The sequence below is a fragment of the Tyto alba genome, unplaced genomic scaffold (assembly GCF_018691265.1).
Source record: "Tyto alba isolate M040663 unplaced genomic scaffold, T.alba_DEE_v4.0 Super-Scaffold_1, whole genome shotgun sequence".
Lineage (NCBI taxonomy): Eukaryota > Metazoa > Chordata > Aves > Strigiformes > Tytonidae > Tyto > Tyto alba.
The window spans coordinates 9532040-9553298 of NW_024881261.1; the positions used below are offsets into that span (position 1 = coordinate 9532040).

At 37.6% G+C, this 21259-nt stretch overlaps 1 protein-coding gene across 3 annotated transcripts in view; it reads left to right on the forward strand.

The window, feature by feature from the left end:
• The window catches only part of ABLIM1 (actin binding LIM protein 1), a 221297-nt gene that overhangs the window by 54059 nt on the left and 145979 nt on the right, over positions 1-21259 (forward strand). The window lies entirely within an intron of this gene.

Here is a 21259-nt window from a genome sequence, read left to right on the forward strand (position 1 = left end):
AATTTCAGTGACAATAAAATTTTAATGAAAGAATTTTTAATATAGTTCAATAGGCTGTGATAAAAATTGCCTTGCAGCAAAATGAAAGCGTTGTAAGGCATCGTTTGAATTCCTCCAGTATTCTTGCCTATCAGCTGTGCTTTGTACTTAAAGCACATGGAGGACTATAAAAGCCATTAACTGTTTCAGATTTTCCTCTTCTAGCAGATATTTGAGCCTTGGTCTTCAGCTACATTGTTGATTTATCTAAGCAATGGTTGTCATAGACAATTACTCTTTTAGTTCAACTATATTGTTCATTTGTTCTCATTTTTAATATTCCCACACAGGTGCATTTGTAGTTAAAACAGGCAAACAAACAAAACTGAAAAACTGCCTTGTGGGTTCCTGCCTAGAATGTTCTAAGATCTCTAGGTTCTCTGTCTGGCTTTGTTAATGATCTGTGGTGTGTCTCTTATCCAGTGGTTATCTCACCAGTGGTTATCAGATTTTAATTGGTACAGGAATGTTACTATGTTTTTTACAGATATTAGCTCAGTAGTGTTTTACCCTCAGTAGAAGCCAATAGGCATTATTGAAATAGAAATGAAAATGTCTACACTTCATATTTTCTCTTGAAACAATGTTGTGGTTATTCTGGAAACGTAGAGGATGCCAGCTGGATTGAACCCTCATTTGAAGAAATTCTTAAGGACAGAACTTAACAGGTTTTTTTATTTTTATTTTTATTTTTTACAATGGGTACAGAATGTTTTTGACCCAGCTTGACCCACCAGAACAGCTTAGTGCAAGAGTGACTGATAAGGGGTCTTTTTTTGACACGGTAATATAAAACTAGGAAAATGAAATATGGACCAATCCGTAAGCTTAAATATTTATTCTTGAGAACTCACTAATTAAGGTGGAAGAGATTACAGTTCATACATGAGTTGTAAGATGTACAAGAGAAACATAGGGGTCTGCTAATGAAGTGTACTGGTGACACATGTTTGGGAGGTGTATTCGGTGTCAGGTGGGGATTGGTGTATTGTACAGAGGGGTTTAGGGCAAACTGTAGAAATAGATTGAAATTCAGTTTTACAAAGTCAGAGACCTTTGTGTGCTTGGGGACTAAGAAGAAGGATTTTTTGCTGTACAGTAGGGCTGTACATTACTGGAGGGGAATGACTGTAGAGAAGAACGTTGATGTCTCGTTTGATGACAGGATGGTGATGGGTAGGGCTGTAGACAAGGATGTGTTGCTTCAGCCTAACAAAAGAGAAAATGTACCTGTGAGGACATACATCCAAAAGTATATGACATTTGTGAAGGGAGAAGAGCCATGTTAAGTAATGGATGATGTTGCCACAAGAAGAAAGTTTATGGACACCCCATTAACAAGTTTAGTATAGGAGCTAAAAGAAAATTATTCCCTATACCAGCCTTCCAGTGGAACTTGTAAATGTTATATGTTTTAAGTTGGAATTTGATCAGGTTCTGTAAGGAGTTGTGTGGAGTTATAGCCTGTGATTGCTGACAGCTGAACATGGTACACTGGAAAGTTGCATCCGTTCCTTTGTTCTGAATATATGTTTCTGCTCAGTGCCACACCTAAATTTCTTTTAAAAAAGAACGGTGAAGTCTTCACTTTACAGATTGCATTAGCATATTCTTTTAATTCTTGCAAAGGATGTAATATCACAAAGACACTGGTAAATTAAGTAAACTTCCCTCTTAAAGACTCCCACCAGCTCACATAGGAAGCCGGGTGCTGAGAACGGGCGTGGTCTCAGGAGCCCCTAGTACTGAGTGTTGCTCATGTCCTGGTGCTTCATGTCACAGACCGAGGAGTTCCTGAGCTGGCACTCAGGGGTGATGTATTGTGCTAAAAATCCGGACACAGATAATGCAGCTTGTGTTAAGGCTGAAGAACATTTGAAATATTGACTTCTGTGTATCACTGTTTATGCTGTAGCCTAGTAACTTCCACATTTTCATGCAGGTTTTCATAGAGAAAATTGGTTTTACTCCTCTGTTTTTCTGTGTCTCTTTGCAGAGCGTAAACAGAATCCTGCCTTACTCTGAACAATACTCAGAATGTAAGAAAAGGTTTTCACTGACATTAAAGAAAAAAAGTAGATAGGAAAAATGGAGGCAGTGTTTAAACTGTCTTCTTTTTTAAAAAAATGATGTTGTGCTTGCAGTGATGTACACTGAAAGTAATCTGCTGCATTTCTAGTCTGGTTTAGCTTGCTGTAGCAAACGTTCAAATGTGCAAGATCCCGGTGTGAGCATCAGTAAGTTATCTTTCATGTACAGTGCTTACAGGTCTAGGCTTTATTTTAGTGTAATAGAGACCAATTTTTTGCTTTCTGACAACCTTTACAGCTATTACTCCTTGTGAATTAATGCTTCAGCCAGGCCTTTCATTTCGGTCTTAACTGACTTCCTTGAGGGTTCAGTCCTCCTTGAAAAAATCAAGGATGTAAATATTATTCTGCCACTGACAGAATGTAAATATTTTTCTTTTCCTTGAGAACTGTTTGGCAAGTGGATCACAAGTTGCAAACAGCTTGTATCAAAGTCAAGACCTTTCAAAAAAATCTGTAGTAAATTTTTTAAAGGCAATGACTGAAATAACAGGTCACGATTTCAGTACTGTACTACATCATTTAGTAACTCCCCAAAGTTGAAGGAAAAAAGATGGCAAGAAATTAGGATTCAGATTGTCAGCTGGTGTAAGCTGATCCCTCCACTAACATCATCTTTCTCAAAGAGAAAGGTTTTTCTTTAGTATCAGGGAGCAAAATCAACCATAAGTGGCTGAGGATCTGGCTCAAAGTTATTTATTGTAATTAAATGCCAGCCTCTGATGGTACTCAAAGTCACTCTTTAAGTTTAACACATTTCCCTGCTGAAAGAAAAAACATTTGCTTAACCAACAAGATGCCAATAAAAAAAATGGAATTATAGAAAAGTTAATTAATGAGATGATTTTAATAGGTCCTATTTTGTTTCTTGGCAACAGAAAGCATATGACAGTGAAGTGTCTGCCAAATGTTTTATCTTCACGTTATCCATTTGTGATCCGTTGCCTGGCGCCTGAATTAAAAGCCAAGTCAGGAGAAAGCAATCAGTATCAGCAAGTTCCCAAGCTACCTTGAAGTGTAGAAAAGCAGAAGGAGGTTGCACGTTATTGTAGCTTTTCAAACACTTAGCTTACCTTAAGGAAAGACAAAGTTAAGTAAATCTTTAAATGAAGTGTAATGGTAGACTTCCATTTTATTCTTAGAAACTATATAAAGCTCAGTGTATCACAGCTGAAATATTTGCATTTCTTGCAAGCGCACATTGAAATCCCAGTAGAATTGACTCAGCCTTCTTCCTTCCTGCATGGATATGTCAGGGAGCATGCAATTTACTCCTTCTCTTTGCCTTCTGATAATGATTGTAAGGACAAAGATGCCTGGGCTTTTTCAGCAGAGCTGTCACTAGCTCAGTGTGTGACCTCGGAAAATAACTTAACATCAATATGGGTGGAATTTTTAAAACTAGCTGCCTAAAATTAGATATCTAAAAATAAACAGCTTGTATTCTTGCAGATGTAAAGTCTTGTTTCAGATTATTTTGTTGGAAAAATTTGCCTTCTGTGTTTGTTTACTTGTAAAACTGGTGTTGAGAGACATGATAAAATATTCTAAAATCTTTGTGCAGAGAAAGCATGTAGAGACTTATTTTATTTTATTTTATTTTATTTTATTTTATTTTATTTTATTTTATTTTATTTTATTTTATTTTATTTTATTTTATTTTATTTATTTTTTCCTGAGAGTGTAAGAATTTTGGCCTCAACCTGATCAAATCAGCAGGTGACAGGCTTAAAAGCATAAAAAGCTATTTTGGAAGTGTTTTTTCATGTAGCACTGGAATACAGGATGGAGCTCACTACTTCAGAGTGTAAAGCATTGAAAAGAGGGAAGATATTCCAAAAGGAATTAGAAAAAAATATAGAGAATAGGTGCATTGATAGTTGTTAAAAACTGATCTGGAGGCAATCTCCAGCTAAACCACTGTTTTGCTGCAACATGAGAGAGAATCTAGAAGGATCACTCCATAGTGGCCCTGGTTTGTATGCTTTTCCCCTTAAGCACTTCCTCTTGACTGTTAGCAAAGGCATTGCAGGTTTTAGATCTTTATTTATGCCTTACCTAATTAAAATACTGTACAAGTTAATTAATGTTTTTAAAACATTGAGATCATCAAATGAAATGGATATACAAGAATTTCAAATGATGTCTGAAGGGGGAGGGAAGGTCTTTATCTAACTACAGAGATTCAGTGTTCTGCCGTTGGCCCATATCTCTCTCATCATGAATTTATCTACAGGCTGCTGCAATGGATTCTAGAGATGTCTGGGTACTAGTAGTTCTGTATTAATATAGGCCTCCTTTTAAAACTGTGTGACAGTTTACAGAATGCTCTGGGATACACTAGGATGAAAGGTGCATAAATACATGTAAAATGCTATAATTAAGATGCAATTAGCAATGCACAAGAAAGGAGTGTTTGCCTGGCTGTACTTTATATACCTATAAAGTTTCATTTTCTGGAGCACAGAATACATAGCATAACACTTATTCTAAGCAGTTACACTTGAAAATATTTGTTGTGCACAAGCTATGAGCAGGTTGTTGTAAATTTGTTTCTGCTGTGAGACAGGGGCATTGACAGTGATGCAATAATTTCACAGGATGGGGAAGAAATTCTGGAGGAGTCACCACTGGAAACTGTAAATGAGAAGATTTACTGGCAATAGGGAGTCTCAGCCTAGATTGGGAGGTGAGGGAAGTTGTTTGCTGAAGTAACAAGGAAGAGTCTACTTGTAATTTTCCTCCTGTGATCTCTTGGTTCTGTGGCTGTCACTTATGAACCAGCTCTGGCAAAAAGCCTGTGGCATCCGCAGGAACTGTGTAGGGACATGTTCTATTATGTGGGACTTGGAGTGAGAAGAAATGAGATAAGCTATGAAGGAACAGGGTAAGTCAATTTCCTTTGGTAAGAGCTATTGGTCTCCTTTAAAGTTTCTGTCTTTTTTTCTTCTTCTGTGGTTTTGTTTTAAATAAACAGTTTTCTTTAAACAGAAGGGTGTAATGGCTAGACCATGGGGTTGGGATTCACGAGACCTAGACTCAGTTTCTAATCTGGGAATAGAGTTTTGTGTTCCTGGACAGATCATTTAGTTTGCCCAGTGTTTTCCTCATGGAAAGAATATCTCATCAGGGATAAAATCTTCCAGGGAGCAGGCTGAGCTAATGCGGTCTAATGTTGTCAAGGAAGAACTGCTTTTGGAACTTGAAGGAGAAGTTGTGATGCCTTACATATCACCCACTAGACACAACAGGAATGTGCTGCCTCCTGAATCCATGGATGTCTGAAGTGGCTGATAACATTCTTGATTAGTAGGTAGTTTCCGATTGTGGGTGCTGTTTGGTTTACATGGAGTCTGGAAGAAAAAAAAAAAGCAGTAAAGGAACATGAAAATCACACAAATGAGCTTTTAAATTTAAGAAATGTCAGATTCTTGGTCTGTGTAATGGAGTCATGGAGAACATTGTTGTCTTTCTGTTCTGGCAGTGGTGTAGTTCTACATATCCCTGGCAGCATGGGGATTGATTATTCTCAGTCAATTTGTAGAAATTAAAATAGGCCTGAGAACTGTGTAGGATTGAATAAGCTAAATACGATGAAATTGCTGGAGAACCAATAGCCAGTAAGTCTCTGCTGAGCTTCAATAGCCAACAAAAACATCTCTCTGCTGAGCATAATAGACTGCAGTATTTCAAAGCTTTGTCACTTGGCGAGATTTATGTGGTTTTTTTCATGGGAACAACATACAATGTGACCTCACACTGGCAGACTTCTAATTCTCCAGAGTTTCTGGAGGCTATACCTTCAACATTAGGAAATGTGTACAGAAGTTACTTAGATAAGACTCGGGTCTAGTACGTGTGAGAAGTAATCACTTTGTACTCACATGTGTACAGCACTACTGGGTATGGTCAGTTAATTTAACATAAATGAAAATCAACATATAATCAGTTGTATTACAGAGGTGATGTGTATGTACATACGTAGCCATATCAAAGACTTAAGTTAATGTGTCTCGAATATATCATCTAATGCTATAGCTAGTAATAATACATAACTAGTGTGAGTATGAAGACTTTTACAATATGTAGATGTATATTGAATCATCTTCCTTCTGTTTCATGTCTTCACCTAAACAAAAAAGATATAAATGTGGTTAACTGCAGAAGTCATGCTGGCAAACACCAGGAACTTCTCTCTTAATGAGGACAGAACTAATTTCTGGACCCATCGAGCTCCTCTTCACCATTCTATATGAGATGGATACACAATACACATTTGTATCTAGGAGCAGAGTAAATTAAATAACTAAATGTTAGTGGTCAGCACTTCTTGGGAATGTAGTGCCTTAACTTTTTTGTCTGTAGAACAGGAGTAATCGTATCTACTTACCACATCAGAGTGGTAGTAAAGTTAATTAAAGTGTGGAGTGCCTTGATTATTAAAAAGAAGAATGGAGGCAGAGAGAAAGCAGTATTTCTGATGAACTAATCATTTTCAGTCAGTCACGTTAAAGTCCAAATGGAGTGAACGCCCTGTCCTGCACTCCACTTAATTTGCCAGCAAATAAAATGTATAAAGCCAGAGGAGAAGAATGCCAAACTGAGAATAAAGGTAGAGAGACCAGATTCTGTGCCTATATTTATATTTGTTTGTGCGTCTGTATGAGTGTGTATTTTTAACAAGCTGTCTGAGAAGATGACAATTCATTGTGGGGAGAATGAAGTCAAGAGTTCAGGAAATTCAGGATTTAGTGTTTGAAGCAGGGAATTAAAAATAGTTGGCTAAAATTTGGTTGGATTTAGCAGTTCCCACCCAGGAATCCGAAGGTTTTTGTATGTTCCTGGCATCTTTTCATACATATTTAGAGGAGAAATTATGGTGTGTTTTTTTGTTGTCTAAAGTGAAATCTTAGGAATAAAATGGGATTCTTGTTACAACAGCATCTCTCAGTCCATAATAATGTACAGAGTACAGTAAGTGTGTTCTAGACAGGGCTTTGAGTTGCAAGTTGCCAGCTTCTGCACCTTGTATTTGGCTGCTTTTCAGTCGCATTTCCTAGGACATGAAGGTTATGCAACCGCTCTCTCAGTCTTCTTTCTCTCTCCTTTCAGGGAAACAGAACTTAAGGATACTAACCAGTAGTTGGGGTACAGGAGAGAGATGAGAGGGTGAAAGAAGAGAGTGTGCAGTTTGGAAGATCCGGGTGGAAACTGAAGATATTGAAGCAGTTAAAAGGAAGACAGCTTAAGGGTTCTGTGGATGGATTTAATGGGTATGGAGAGGAACCGGGAAAGCAGACAAATGGAAAGGAACTGAAAGTATTTCTGGGAATGGTATTGCCAAGAGGATGTTACATGGGAGGAGGGCAAATCTGATGCGGGGTGAGGATGTTGGACACAAATCTTTCAGAAAAAAAAAAAAAAAAAAAAGATTCATTAATTCAGCTGCGTATGGAACAGTTTGTCTCTGGATATGTACAACTGCGTAGAAGGAAATGCCTGGAAGTCTACGCTTACAGTCAGCCTAATTGCTTCTCTCCGGGTGGGGTGTTGTGGGAACCTAGGGGAGATGCCTGGGACTTAGGCTTTCGCTGCTGTGTGTGTGGAAGGTTTTAGCAGTGTTTCTTTGATCCCCACCTTTCATAGGCTCTTATTCTTTTGATCAGGTGCAATATATCCATAAAAGAAAAACAGCAGAGTGGAGATGAGACACAGAGTAAAATATAAAGAAAACAGTCTCAGGACAAAATCAAATCTGTTTGCAGTCAACCTTTGAGGCTGGTTAGGAACTTTTTGTATGGAAGAGAAAGTTACCAAAAATATAAGCTGCTCTGAGATGGTCTTTACATTGGAACATGTCACTGTTTGAAAGACGATCTACTGTGGTCCTGATGACTAATGAAGTATCTAGAGGAAAATATTCTCTCTTCCTTTAAACTGTTTGGGAACACAGACACACCTATTTTACTCGAGCCACTCCCTTTAGTACATGTTTAACCCAGGAAACACTAGGAGTAAAGCCATAGTGAGCCACCTCTGAAGGATCTCGGTTGTTCCTCCAGCTTGTCATCAGTGCTCTGAAAGGCTGTAGCTTTTGAGGTCCAGAAGCACCACTGCTTGAGAGCACAAATGGAACTAGAAATACATCAGAGCTCCGCAAACGGCAAAGGTTTGTCCTTGGCTATAGCTCTGCAATGTAAATCTCTATTGATAAATTACGTAGGTTAAGCCATCCACAGGACATTAGTTCTTGAATTTATAGAAAGAAAACAGGCTGAGGAAGTTCTACTGGACTGAAATTGGGATGTTTGTTGATAGAGCAATTTCTTTATTTTAGTTTGTGTTTCTTCACTGATTTAACAGTTAAACACCTTCCCAGCCTGGTGTATTTTATGAATAGTGGACTTTGTTACATGGCTGAACAGTGTGTACATGCATCCATGTGTTTCTCCCCTGGACTGGATTTTTTTAATATAAGGAGCAGAGCACAACTCAGCAGATTTAAACAGGCTTGTTATTCAGCTCTGATTCCATGTGTATTTTTGTGAGAAATACTTTACTGCTCTGTTTTGCAGTTTCTCTGTCATCTAGGTAAAGGTGATGACAGCATGCTATCTATGATGGGTAGGTTCTGTATAAAGAGGTTTTAGAGTTTTGTAGTGAAAGATGGCATAAAAGTTCCAAGAATTTTTAATGCTTTGAATGAAAAGCTGGTAACTAATCTGTTACAGGGTGCTATTGAGGGCAGCTTTCCTTGGAATTTAACCTGAGGAAACATTTTTGTACAATCTATGCCTTACTGACTGAGCACACCTACAAGTTCTTGGCTGTCCTGCGACCGTCTGTCACTTCTGTTTGCTTTTGCACCGAGAGGCGGGCAGCAGGATGTTGAGCAGCTGTTGCTGGTGAGCGGTACTTTTTCCTTGTTCAAAGGTGCTGCAGGTATGACTGTGCCGTACAGAATGCCAGCGTGTAGCAACCTGTAAGGAGTTACTAGGAGATGAGAGTCAAGACACTTTTTCTTCTAAACACCAAAAGCACTTTCAGCACAGTTTTGGTGCTAAGTTACAACAAAATAATAGAAAGTGGATACTTTTTGCATTTAAGAAGCATGCAAATCTTATTTTGCTTAGTAAACATTTCTCTTTTTTTATACCACAGTCTTAGAAAAAGGCGGGGGAAGAGGCATAACTATAAAAAGATATATTTGGCTTTCTTGGTAACTCAAGTGTGGGTAGTTGCTTTCCCTGTTACGTTTGAACAGATAAATAAACCCTTGTGGTACCCATTTGACTTTAGGGATTAGAGCTGGAAGAAGTAAAGTCTTATTTTTTCTTTGTATTCTGTAATCCAGTGTTTGTCAGCTAAAAATAATGTCTCACACATCTATCTTTCTGGGTCTGGTGCTTAAAAAAATGTGTAGGTAGACATATTAAAGGAACAGTGTACATCTCTTTATGAAAAGTATTTATTAACCTTAAAAAAAAACCCACAAGCCAAACTGTTTGCCAACTGTTTATAACAACAAAAAACTATTTTTTCCATTGCTAATTAGTCTTTGTAGGCCAAACACTTAACCTACTGTTGAACTAGATATAATAGTTCTATTTCTGTTGTTTTTCTCTATGTGTGCTGAATTAGGTGTGCAAAATTACGTCTTTTTCCTTCCTTATTTATCTACTATTTTATTTTTAAAATACTATTTCAGACTTACTACATTCATATAAATCTTCACAGAACTACAATACAATAGCATTTGTTTAAAATCAGCTGTTTCTATATTGTGATGTGGGAAACTACCATATCGTTGTGTGGACATACTGATGAAATGAACATTTGTCCAAGTCTCGTGGGGATTCATGATAGAGAGGTTAGGCTCCATATCTGCTTCTCCATTCCTGACTAGCAATACTGAGAACTGGGGAGGTCTTGCTTATGTCTTTGCCTGCTTTGGCTAGCGCAGGTGACCTTCTGTGTGAGTCTGGAAATCTCTTCTCTCTGGTGGGTCTGAGGAGATCAACTCCTGACTGCCACGCTGGTAGAGCACAGGAGAGAAGATTGATTACCTCTCCCTGCTGCTCTGTAGGTGTTTGCACTTTCTCTTCACTAGCGATAGGAGGAGGTTGAGAGCCTAGCCCTTTTGAAATCTTATATGCAGAGATACTTTTGGGATAATTGTTTGTCATTTCATTAAAGTGGGTAATGAAAACAGATTGTTTTGGTTTACTTTCATTTTTAATCAGTTTCATGTGCTGCCTTTCACATTTTAGAAAAATGATCCACTGATTCTTTTTGTCAGCTGTCTATTTTGAGTTGAAAGGCCTGACTTATTTTGATGATAATCCAGTAAGCAGCTGGAGAACTGAAATTTTTTACTTCTTCAGAATCAATTAGTTGATTCCAGGAAAAGTACTGGGAGGACTTGGATTCCAAAGGAAGCATAAGTGTGGGGAAGAAGCTCAATAACAAAACAATCAGAAACCCATTACAAAATAATGCATTATCTTGTAATTAATTCATAGTTAAAAAGGAAGTAAGTGGAAGCTGCCAACTAGTTTCAGTCTGAAAATATGCACAGCATATGTTTATAACATAAGGTTGTCTACAGATAAACCGTGTGGTGGTCAGCACCTGTTTTAACTGATTCATCTGAAAATATTGCTCAGTGCTGCTAGAAGTAGTTCATCAATCAATTTTTATTAGCACAGCCTGACAGGTTGGTGACTTGCCTACTTTCTTTAATTGTTGTTGTTGTTGTTTTGCTATTCTCAACTGCAGAACTTTTCCTAAATCATACCAGGGTAAAACTCCGACAAAAAAAATTAAAGAATCATAAAGAGTGCTAGTATCGGAAGGGATGTTGAAGCTGAACTGCATGGAAAAGGGATTTTTTGGGGGTCATTGATTTCTTTCAGTAGTAAATCTGTATGCTAAACGAGCACCATGGTAGTAATGCCAACACAAATAAAAGAAAAGTAGGCTTTGCTCTGGACTGAGGGAGTTCTTACACTTAAAAAAACACAAACAAACCAACCTACTAGTACGCACTAGTAATAGTTGTTTGCACTCTACGTAAACTGAAGAATCAGACCTCCCATTGTGGAGTAACTGTCTAGATGCAACGTTTAATGTATTTTAAGTACCAGGAAGTATAGAGACTCTGCGGTGATGACTAAGAATGCAGCAGGAGATTCTCAAAGATGGCCAGGGCAATTTTGACTTTACATTATATTTTAGTTACAGTTTATTTAAAAATAACTTAAAACCCCCACTTTTTTTAATAGTATTTTTACGTTTTTTTTTAAGGTCACCTGCTTTTGTTAACAGCCCACAACACACATGACTTCAACAGGCAAACCAAAATAACCTCAATAGATGGGGTTTGGTCAAGCAATGGCAGGATAAGATCAAGAAATTCTTGCCAAAGAAATACTGCTGTAAATTGTTGTTGCAAATATAATATGGTAAATGTCAATCAAGCAGTTGACATTGTGGTCTTAGATTCTTTGTAGCAATTCCATTTGACTCACTCACCATTCCTGTAGTTTATTGATACCACTGGAATGTTTTTTCCCAGTATTTTAAGACCTGATTTCCTACCTTCTTTTTCAGAACTGTAGCTTGTTTGATGCTGAATGCCCTACACTGCCACTGCAGGATCAAGACTTTGGATTTAGTACTATCTTTGAATAACTGTCATAGGATTTGATAGGCACAGCTTCACAATGTTGCACATGTCAGGAAAATACTGCAAGATAAGACCTGTTCTGTGTTGAGTGGCACTGGCAAAGAGCAAACCCAGCTGTACCTGTTGTCAAGTCAAGGACACGTTTCTCCTTTTTAATGTCCTGTCAGCTTTGGAAGTTTGGTGTATTTCTCTGACTGTTGCTTTTTCTGTTGGTGCCAGATGACAGAACTTATTTGAGTAGATTCTTCTTAACTATCAAAGAAACCCCAAGCAAAATGAGACCATGGGATACCCGAGAGGGCCAAAACCTCAGTTTATCAAATACTAGTAGTTACATGGTATGTTGTATGTCATTTCCTGTCATGAATAATAAATTTAACTAAATTCTGAGTCTTTAATCTGCCACATCAATGTATTTTCAGATGTGTCCACACCTCATTTTTGCCCATACAGAATGTGATCTGTGTGAGGAGTGACCTGCTTGCAGAGTCATAATTTTGCTTAACTGACAGTTTCTTAGTTTTTAACATGGCTCTTCATCACTTGTGTTTGTGCGTGCAGCTGATTTAACCAGAAGATAGTGCTGACCACAAGAGGAAGGGTTCAACAGTGCTGTAGGGTTTATTTAATTACAAAACAAAGATTAGCCAACACAGCGTATTTAAAGCTGCTTTTAGTAGGAATGTTGGCAGTGGACAGGCTGATCTGATCTCATTTCTGGCATCCTGTAGCAGTGCCATACTTTCCACTGTATAGAAAAGTAACCTCCTATTCTTAGTTTTGACAGACATTGACAAAGAGTTTGTACCAGCTTCTAGCAGGTACTTAAATTAGTCCTTATAGTATGAAGAAGGAATCTCTCTTAGGGTTTCACTGAAGCTGGGAGAGGGCAATATGACTGCAAAAGTTATCCTTTTAGAGTTACGGTGTGTGTCAAGAATGGATATGATGTTGGAGATCTTGAGAACTTGAAGCAGGAAGAGAAATACTTAATTCTTCTTATGATCACATGTGTTGGTTCTACATCTACAGTAGAAGATCCACTGTTGGGAGAGAACAGGGAATGAAACCAAGGTGTTCAGAAGTCCTGCAGTGACCTAGAGAAGTCTTTCTTCTAATATAATTCTTTCTTCAGTGTTTGAGTAAAGTTGCTGTGTATATTTCTGTAGTCATGTGACTTGTCAGAAGAGAGAGTATAATAATATCCAGTTTATTTTAATACATAACAAGAGGAGTGGTGCTTTCTTTGATGTCATCCTTGTAACATATTGCTCTTTATAAAGGTACAAGAAATAAATATGAGGATTGAAAGTACAGTGAGGTTTCAACTTTGATCTCTTTGCTTCCCAATTTATTTCTGTGCCAGTTACTATGAAGTCTGCATTGTGAAGAGAATGTTGTGGAGTTTCTCCTCTCAGCTGGAAGAAAAATGTCAAAGTTCAAGAAAGGAAAAGTAAAGAAAAAAGTCTGATTAAAGGAATTACATTTGTCTTGAAAGTCTTTGCTCACTTGAAGCTACCTTTGTGATTGTCTGAAAAAGCAAAATGAATATGAAACACAATGGGGAGCTTTTTAAATGAGCCATCTGTAGCTCTTGGAGCATGTAGCTAATGTAATTTAGTTTTTATTTTTTTATTTATTTTTATTGTTGTTATTTAAGTGGTTCTTTACAGGCTATTACAGGCTGAACTGTTATATAGCAATGACCACAAGTAAGCAGAAGAAAATTAAAATTGTAAATGTTTTTCCACAGTACTTACTTGCTTCTCGAATATCTGTTTAAATAAAAGATACCTAAACATTGCTGAGGAGCAGAAGAAAAAGCAGTTTCCTACTGAGTATCTGGAGTACTGCCAGCTTCTGCCAGGATCCCTTCTGCTAATTATTCCCTAGAGTGGCTTAGGCGTCTCTAACTTCAAGCATAGTGCACAGCCCCATGGAAATTGTGGGATTATTTATAAGCTTTGAGATAGGTGAGCACTTGAATTGTGTTGTTGAGTCAGTTGTTCAATCATACAGAGTCTTGGGGGTGCAGCAGTTTTTATATTTATACTCCATGTAGCTCTCCCTATATCCTACCTACAAAATTGCATCAGTTGTCAGCAATTACAGTTGTGAGTTTTTTCCTACATGTAAGTAAAAAGGATTGGTTTTGCTGTAAGAATACATGGTGCAGTGTTCTTGACATTATAGATCAATAGATTAGCCTTATGCTGCCAGGAAATAAAATGCTGAGCCACCTCATCTTGTAACAATGCAATAGACAATCCATTAATGCACACACTGTGATTTTGTGTCTGAAAATAGTTGAGGATAGAGATTTCTTTTTTCCATGGCTAGTCTGAAATAAACATTGGAGTTGATAAAATAAGGCAAATAGCCTTTGGTTGAATTGTGTTTTTTCTCATAACCTGATAACTGTGTGCTCTTCTAGTCACACAACCAGAGTAACAATGATTTTGCTTGTTTGAGGCTGAATAGCTAAAAATAGAATTTTCAGATCAGAGAAGATGTACCAAATTAGTTATGTTTGCCTTATCAGGTAATGTGATTCTCCAGGGGAAATGAGCACTTTTAGTGTTAATTAAAGGCTGCAATCTTTTGGAAAATCATTAAGAAATACGGTAGTGAAGTTGGAAGGTAATTAAGATCAAGGAGAAGCACTCAGCTGTGCTTTACATTACTACTTCTAATGCTGACCAGTTACTCCCTAGTGTTATTATCTGTGGTACTTCTATAGTTCCCATTATCATGGAATCTGAAAACTTCAGTCTTTAATATACCTATTGTTACAAATCCCTTGTGAGGGGGCAAAGTGATATAGGGAAATGAAATGAAAGAGATTAAGGGAGTGGCTCAGGGAGGAACAGCAAGTCTGCGGGAGAGAAGAGACAGCATTTTTCTCAAATCCCAGGTTAGCATTCCAGCCCTTCAGTCTTACTTTCTTACTATTAATCTCACTATTTATTAATAATTTTAATAATGGATTATGGAAGCAGATACTTTGGTAACTGTGATGGCATTAAATGCTAAAAATGAATTTCAGCAAATAGTTTTGCTGCTTATTTAGAGTAGAATAGGATCTCCATAGGCTGTTCTGGGTATGGCAGTAATTCATCTGGATGTTGGTGACATTCTTCACTAGTATTTGTCTTAATGTAGCATCATACCTGAGACCTTTGGTCATTAACAAGAAAATAAGTTGGCGTTGCAGGTGCAGTGCCACAGAAAGTGCACTTCATTTCTGAGTAGTGGCAGTAGCCAGCCATGAACCAGCCATGGTGGTAAATGAAATGGAGACCTTGGTGAAAAAATGCCTGTAGGCATAGGTGTTAAAAAGCATGGACACTTCAAGATTCAGTAAATACATTTTTTTCTTTGTTTTGTTAAAGTACAGCTTTGACCAGAAGTGATTGCAGAATTCATTTTGTGTGAAGATCAAATGATGGAAAGGGGGTGATGAAGCCACTTTTAGTTTGATTCCTTTGGCAGATGGAGGCCCAGTTCTGAATATATGAATTTTCAGCTTTATGTCTCCAGAAAAACTGCCCATTTTATATCAATTTGGGGATTTAGTTGTCTCTGCTTTAGCTTTAGACATGGTAGAAGAAATAATTTTTCAAATGAAACTGGATAACCTTCACAGATACCAGTTTCCTGCAGAAGGTAGAAAAATAGTTTGAGAAATATTTTAGTAGGTTTTAAAAATGTTTCAACTGCTGAGTTTAGGAATTACAAGGAAAATGCAAGTTGTTGGGTTTTTTTTTCAAGTTTCAGAGAACAGTAATGTAGAAAGAGTTAGTATTTTCTTTTATGTTAGCAAATTTGAAATTCTGCAGATAGTTTTGTTTCTTGCTTTTAGATAAGCTAAATAGATACTTTTTAAAAAGAATTTGTGTTTGTTTATTTGCAGTATTCTTAGTGGAAGTGGATTATCTGAGGTAGAAACGATGTAGTTATGAAATTGATTTAAACCATTATTTCATTTCTAGTGGATGTGTATCTGATCCCTGACAGTGGCCAATACCTGGGGCTTGAAAGGAATCTTTTAAGAGGTAGTAGACTGTACTTCTCTAACTGACATTACGGGGTTTCTTTTCCTGACATCATCTACATATTTCATTTAGTGATTGATTTTTCTGTGTACTATTTCAGCCCAGCTAATAATTGCATATGATGGTAAATGGCTGGTGTTGCTCTCTCTTTTGTCCAAGAAAAAGATGATTAGATATAATCTCAAGTATATTGTTTATATATTTTAGTTAGTTTGATCTTCGTGTGCACTGCCTCACTGAAGGATAAACTTGGTGGATGCTTGGGTTTAGGGAAGTGAGTCAGATTCAATTTCTGAATGTACAGCAAAGAGAAAAGCATTCCCAAGAGCTTGTTATGCTGCCTGTCCAGCTTTACAATGCACTGCAAAGCTGGCCTTTTGTTATCCAAGGCTCATGTGCCATGAAAGTTGTCATACGTAGTTGATAACAGGAAGCTGAGCACAATGCTTTAATTCAGCTGAAAGATTTTGCAGATGTCATCAGTTGGGAAAGGAAATTGCTACCATGTGGTCTTAGTTAAGTCTGAGATAGAAATGGAGTTGTGTTTTCTCTTGGTTGCAAATTGTAACAGAAGAATAAAGGGCAAAGTGGTGCTTCATGTATGTTTTGGAACAAACACCAAGAAGAAATCAATACATAAAATAACATTTGATTTCTTATTTCTGAATTAGTTTAACAGAATAGTTTCTGCATGCAAATCTTGCTGTTAATGTATAAAAGTGAGATCCAATTTGCAGTGTGCGACCTCAGGAGATTCCCAGATGGGTTTTCAGAGAGTTAGATGCAGTGTAAGATGATACAAATGTAGCTTCATCCTATTCAGACTTGAACTTGCTACTATCCTTTCATAGAGACATTCACAGACTTCATGGACTTGACAGACTTCATGACAGTTCTTCAGCACTGTGTTTTTCATGTATGTGCTGCAAAAGCAGGTGTTCTGGATGGAGTTTGGCGAGTGATTAGTTGAATGTCAGTCATAACAGCAGTGAAGAAAAGATCTTGACTTGGCAGTTTGATAACAAGCCTATACGGGAGACTTGGGCTTAATGGGATTGCTCAGCTGAGTTATAACACAAATCATTTTACCTTTGATATCACTTTAACCTTAGTTAGCGCTTTTCAGTAATCCACTCTTTTTTTCTGCTAGTATAGAGATGCACTGTGGCTTTGTTGTCTTTATGTTTCTCCTGACATAGGCAGTAGTATAGCTTACTTTATAGAACCTGGTATGGGTTGAAACCAGTAAACTAACTGGGTAGAAACCTGCGGACTGTAGAATTGATATCTACATGGATTCTTCATAGCCTTTAGCACAATAAAAGTTACCAATGCCCCTGAATTATTTTTAAAGTACATCTTATGTTTTTATAGACAATAAATTTTTGAAGTAATATTAGGTATTAATAACTAGGCTTTTCAATCTGTTGTGAGTAAAATTTGCATCTAGATGTGCTATCACATCTCTTTTTAAAACGGCTGTTTAGTAGCAGTGCTTAATATGGACATCAGCAGTTATCATCTCTATTAAATATGTTTTCATGAGTGGATATGATCTTAGCGAGGAAGAAGCAAGTGTTAAGTGAATGGAAAAAGACAAGTGTGGTGGAGAAGGAACATCTTTGTTTACGAGGAACACCTGTTCTTCATGGATAATGGTCACCTGAGTCAAGAGAGTATAGCCAAAACCATTCTGCAAGTACTTAGCTAAGTAGGTGTCACTGACTGTGTGATTTGTAGTGGATTTTCTTATGCTTTCTCCTGTAGATAGATAGTGCTATGCCTTTGTCTCTGAAGAGCAGAACTGACACAGGTATGTGTGCCCCTGAGCAGGACTGCTGAGTCAGTTCTTGCGTATTTTCTTCTCAGTCAAGATAAAAAGGTTAGATAGACTTCACTCTCCAGTGAGTGAGCTGAGAAAATACCCTCTTTCTGGTTGCAGTGTGTTAGTTCTTCTTAAATACCTTGTGCTCGAAAGTACCAGAAAATATGATAATGTTAGTATCTGGGTTCTCTTTTAGGTTTTAGTCCCCAGAAGATGGATAGCATTGAGGAGTGGTGCATGGTAATATATGATGAACTAGTGGTGCTCCTATAGCAGTGGACATCTCTGCTTGCTGGAGTATTTTACAACACTGTTTCAGTACTGGTGGTAATTCTGTTTCTGGGTTTGAGCTGGGTGAATATTTAAAATGTCTCCCTGATTTGAGCATAATCCCAACAGTATTTCCCCTTATTCAGCAAGAGAATGGATTTTGTTGCATTTTGAAAATATTTTCTGTAAACTGTTGGAATATAATAAGCTGAGATACTTTTTAAGGACTAAAATATGATTACTTCAAAAGCCACAAAGTAGCTTTGCACTACTGCTTTTTAAAGATCAGCAAATTTTATGTAATACCTGAATTATTAATGGAGATGAATTGGAAGAGGAAGCTCTATTGTCTTATCAGTCTCAAGCAAACAGTAGCTGGTTGACTTTGCGGAGAAAGGCAGCTCCTTCTGAAGCAATGAGTGAACAGGTCCTTGATGAGGAGCCCTACAGCGAGAATGGCTTGTGTCAGTATGCCCAGAAGATGACTTCCTGTTTTGGACATTTAGGTAAAGAAATTAAAGATGTGCATGTGGATTTTTTGGTTTCCATTATGTGGATGAAGTGTTTCCTCAAGTTTACAGTAAATAGCTGAGTGTTTTGTACAGCAACCTGCAGTCTTAAGTAAATTGTGTGAATTGTGTGTGTCAAAAGTGAAAAAGCTGCATGTATGGAGTAATTTTACCACAAGTAGAAAGCTTTTTGTGTGTGTGTGTGTTTGTGAACTGGAATGTTAAAATAATTTTTTTGCTCTCTCCTGCTGGTTTTGTTATCTTATTGCTTGGATAACTATATTTCTTGGTATAGACAGTCATAGTGCTTGCTCATTTTTCATTTATGTGAAGGCTCTTTATTTCTTTTTTTTTTGTTTGTTTGTTTGTTTTCTTACTCTCAATATCTATGAGAATTTTTACATGAGAGAAGATAATCCTGTTGCCTTGGACAGATGCATGAAACATTACTTGGGGATAGCTACCCGTGCAATAAATGTGGTTATGAGAGAAAAGGAAATTTTATTTTACCTTGTTTCCTGTGGTTTTATTTTGCTTTTTCTTTGCAGCTACATTTTGCGGAATTAGTATGACTGACTTAAATTTCTTTGTTTTTTTTTGGTTGGGGTTTTTGTTGTTTTCAATACAAGAATAAAAATACGCTGAAATGCATTTGCAGGAAGTTGAATTCTGATGGCAGAAGCAATTAAGGACAGCATTCGTGCACTACACGTTTCTGCTTTTTATGTAGCTGAAGGGCCAGTTTAATCCTCAGTGTTGCTCAGAAAGATGGAGGGATATTTCTTCTACTATGATTTTAGCCCTGGGTGTCTAATTTTTGCTATTATTCAGTGCCTGTTATTCTGTTGTGCAATTTATTTGTGGACTCAAGTCAAATATTTTTGTTCCTTCTGTTCTAGTAGCATTAGTCCAGAAGCTTCTATTCCTAGTTGTATATGAAACATGTATGTATTTTTATTATCCAGGTAGTCAGTTGCTTTGGTAAATTCTGAGGGGATTGGATAGCAAATGGTCTTGAAATGGTTGAAAATATTTATAAATAAAGTATTTATAAAGTTGGTAATGAGATAAAATATTCAAAGTAGCTAGTCTGCCTAATTCCTGTCTTGTATACAGTCCCTTGTGAAAACTGCCAGTCTGGAAAGTGCCCATACCTCAAACTGTGCTCTGCGAAGACTCGAGCCCCCAGCACTGAATACTTGGGTTAGGCACAGCTTTGAATTGGCAATGATTTAAAAATATTTTGCTACTTGGCAGATACTGAGGAAATTTCCTCTACACTACTTCTGGGTTGGGCGCCCTGGATTCCTGAGAATGTCTTTGAAGAAGCATAAGGCCAGGGTTGTGCCCCAGTGTTTTCTGCCTTTTGCTTTTTCTCTTCAGCAAGAATATTAGAAATCAATATTTTTAACTTAATCGAGTGCTTAAGTGGTAGGAAATTGCCACTGTCTTTTTGATTCTGGTTAAGGCTGAATCCCAGTGCTTGGTAACTGTTGTACAAGGCTGTGGCAGGCCTTGTCCTTTACCTTGGACACAAGGATCTGACCCTTGGAGCCAAGGGCTCCAAACAGCCCTTCGTCTGACTCGGAAAACTGGGAGTCAGTCTCAAACCAATGCATTTGAACTCCGCTGAAGGACAAGCTTTTCTTTTAGTATTTAGGCAGACAAACTGTAGCAAATGTTGAAACAGTTTAAAAAGTTACCGCAGAGCTCACCTTTCTGCTTTCTGAGGATAACTTGAGTTACTGTCAAGGCAATGGGTGGTTTTGCCTCACCCAACTCAACGGGCAAAGTCCACGTTGATGTGCTGGGGAGGCTGGAAGGTCGGCACTGCTGTCAGATGTCAACATCCTTCACTGATTATCCAGCAACTGGTGCTGTTGTGCTAAGGTGAGTTACTTGTGTTAGACTGCATCCAGCTGTCTCCAATGAGTCATCCCTCTGCTTTAAGCACAGAATTGGTGATCCATCTTCTAGCTGAAGTGGTAGAAGCTTTTGGAGTTTCAGAAGATCTGTCTTTTCTACTGAATTACTGTGGTGTGCAGGTCAGTAGGTTGTAAAATCTGGGAGAGACTGAAAAATTGCTTGCAAAGCTTCATTTCCTGGGGGAATACTTAAACCACAGCATTTGCTGAGATCTCTGATCAGATAGAAGATACTCTAAAGCAGAACTCGAACTGCTGTATTTACCAAGCCATCTCTTCCACAAATTAGCGTCACCCCATTAAAATTAGTATAGTGGCACAGATCTGTTCTGGCTTTGTCCCACTGTGTCCGTGGCTGATTATAAAACCTGGGAGAATGGCTATTTAAGGGGAACTGTGATTTTGGACTTGTTTTCAAGATAACACAGAAGTCATACTACTTGAAAAATAAAAAGTGGTTGACCTCATAGGAGCTGTGTAATAAGAGATGATCAAAGTCTGGATTTGTGAGATGATATTTTCTCCTTAAAATAGTAAATAAAGGAGTCTTCTCTTCAAAGCCTGTCCCTGTCTGTAGATAGTAATTGAAGTCTGGATTTTGAGGGAAGAATTGAATGACAGTTTCTCACTTCTCAGTGAACCTATTGGTGTTTTTTTTTTTTTTTTTCTCCTCCTTCTAATTTAGCAAAAGCCTTGCTGGAAGTAGAGCAATTATTACACCAGGTCATTTTGCAGCTAAAGCTAACTTCTGTATGTTAAAGAGAATTGAAAGTCTGGGCCAGACAATGTCTGCACAGTTGTCTCTGGGAGTTTGGCTGAGTAAAGAATCTGAAGTTGTCTCTGAGGAGGTCCTGGTCG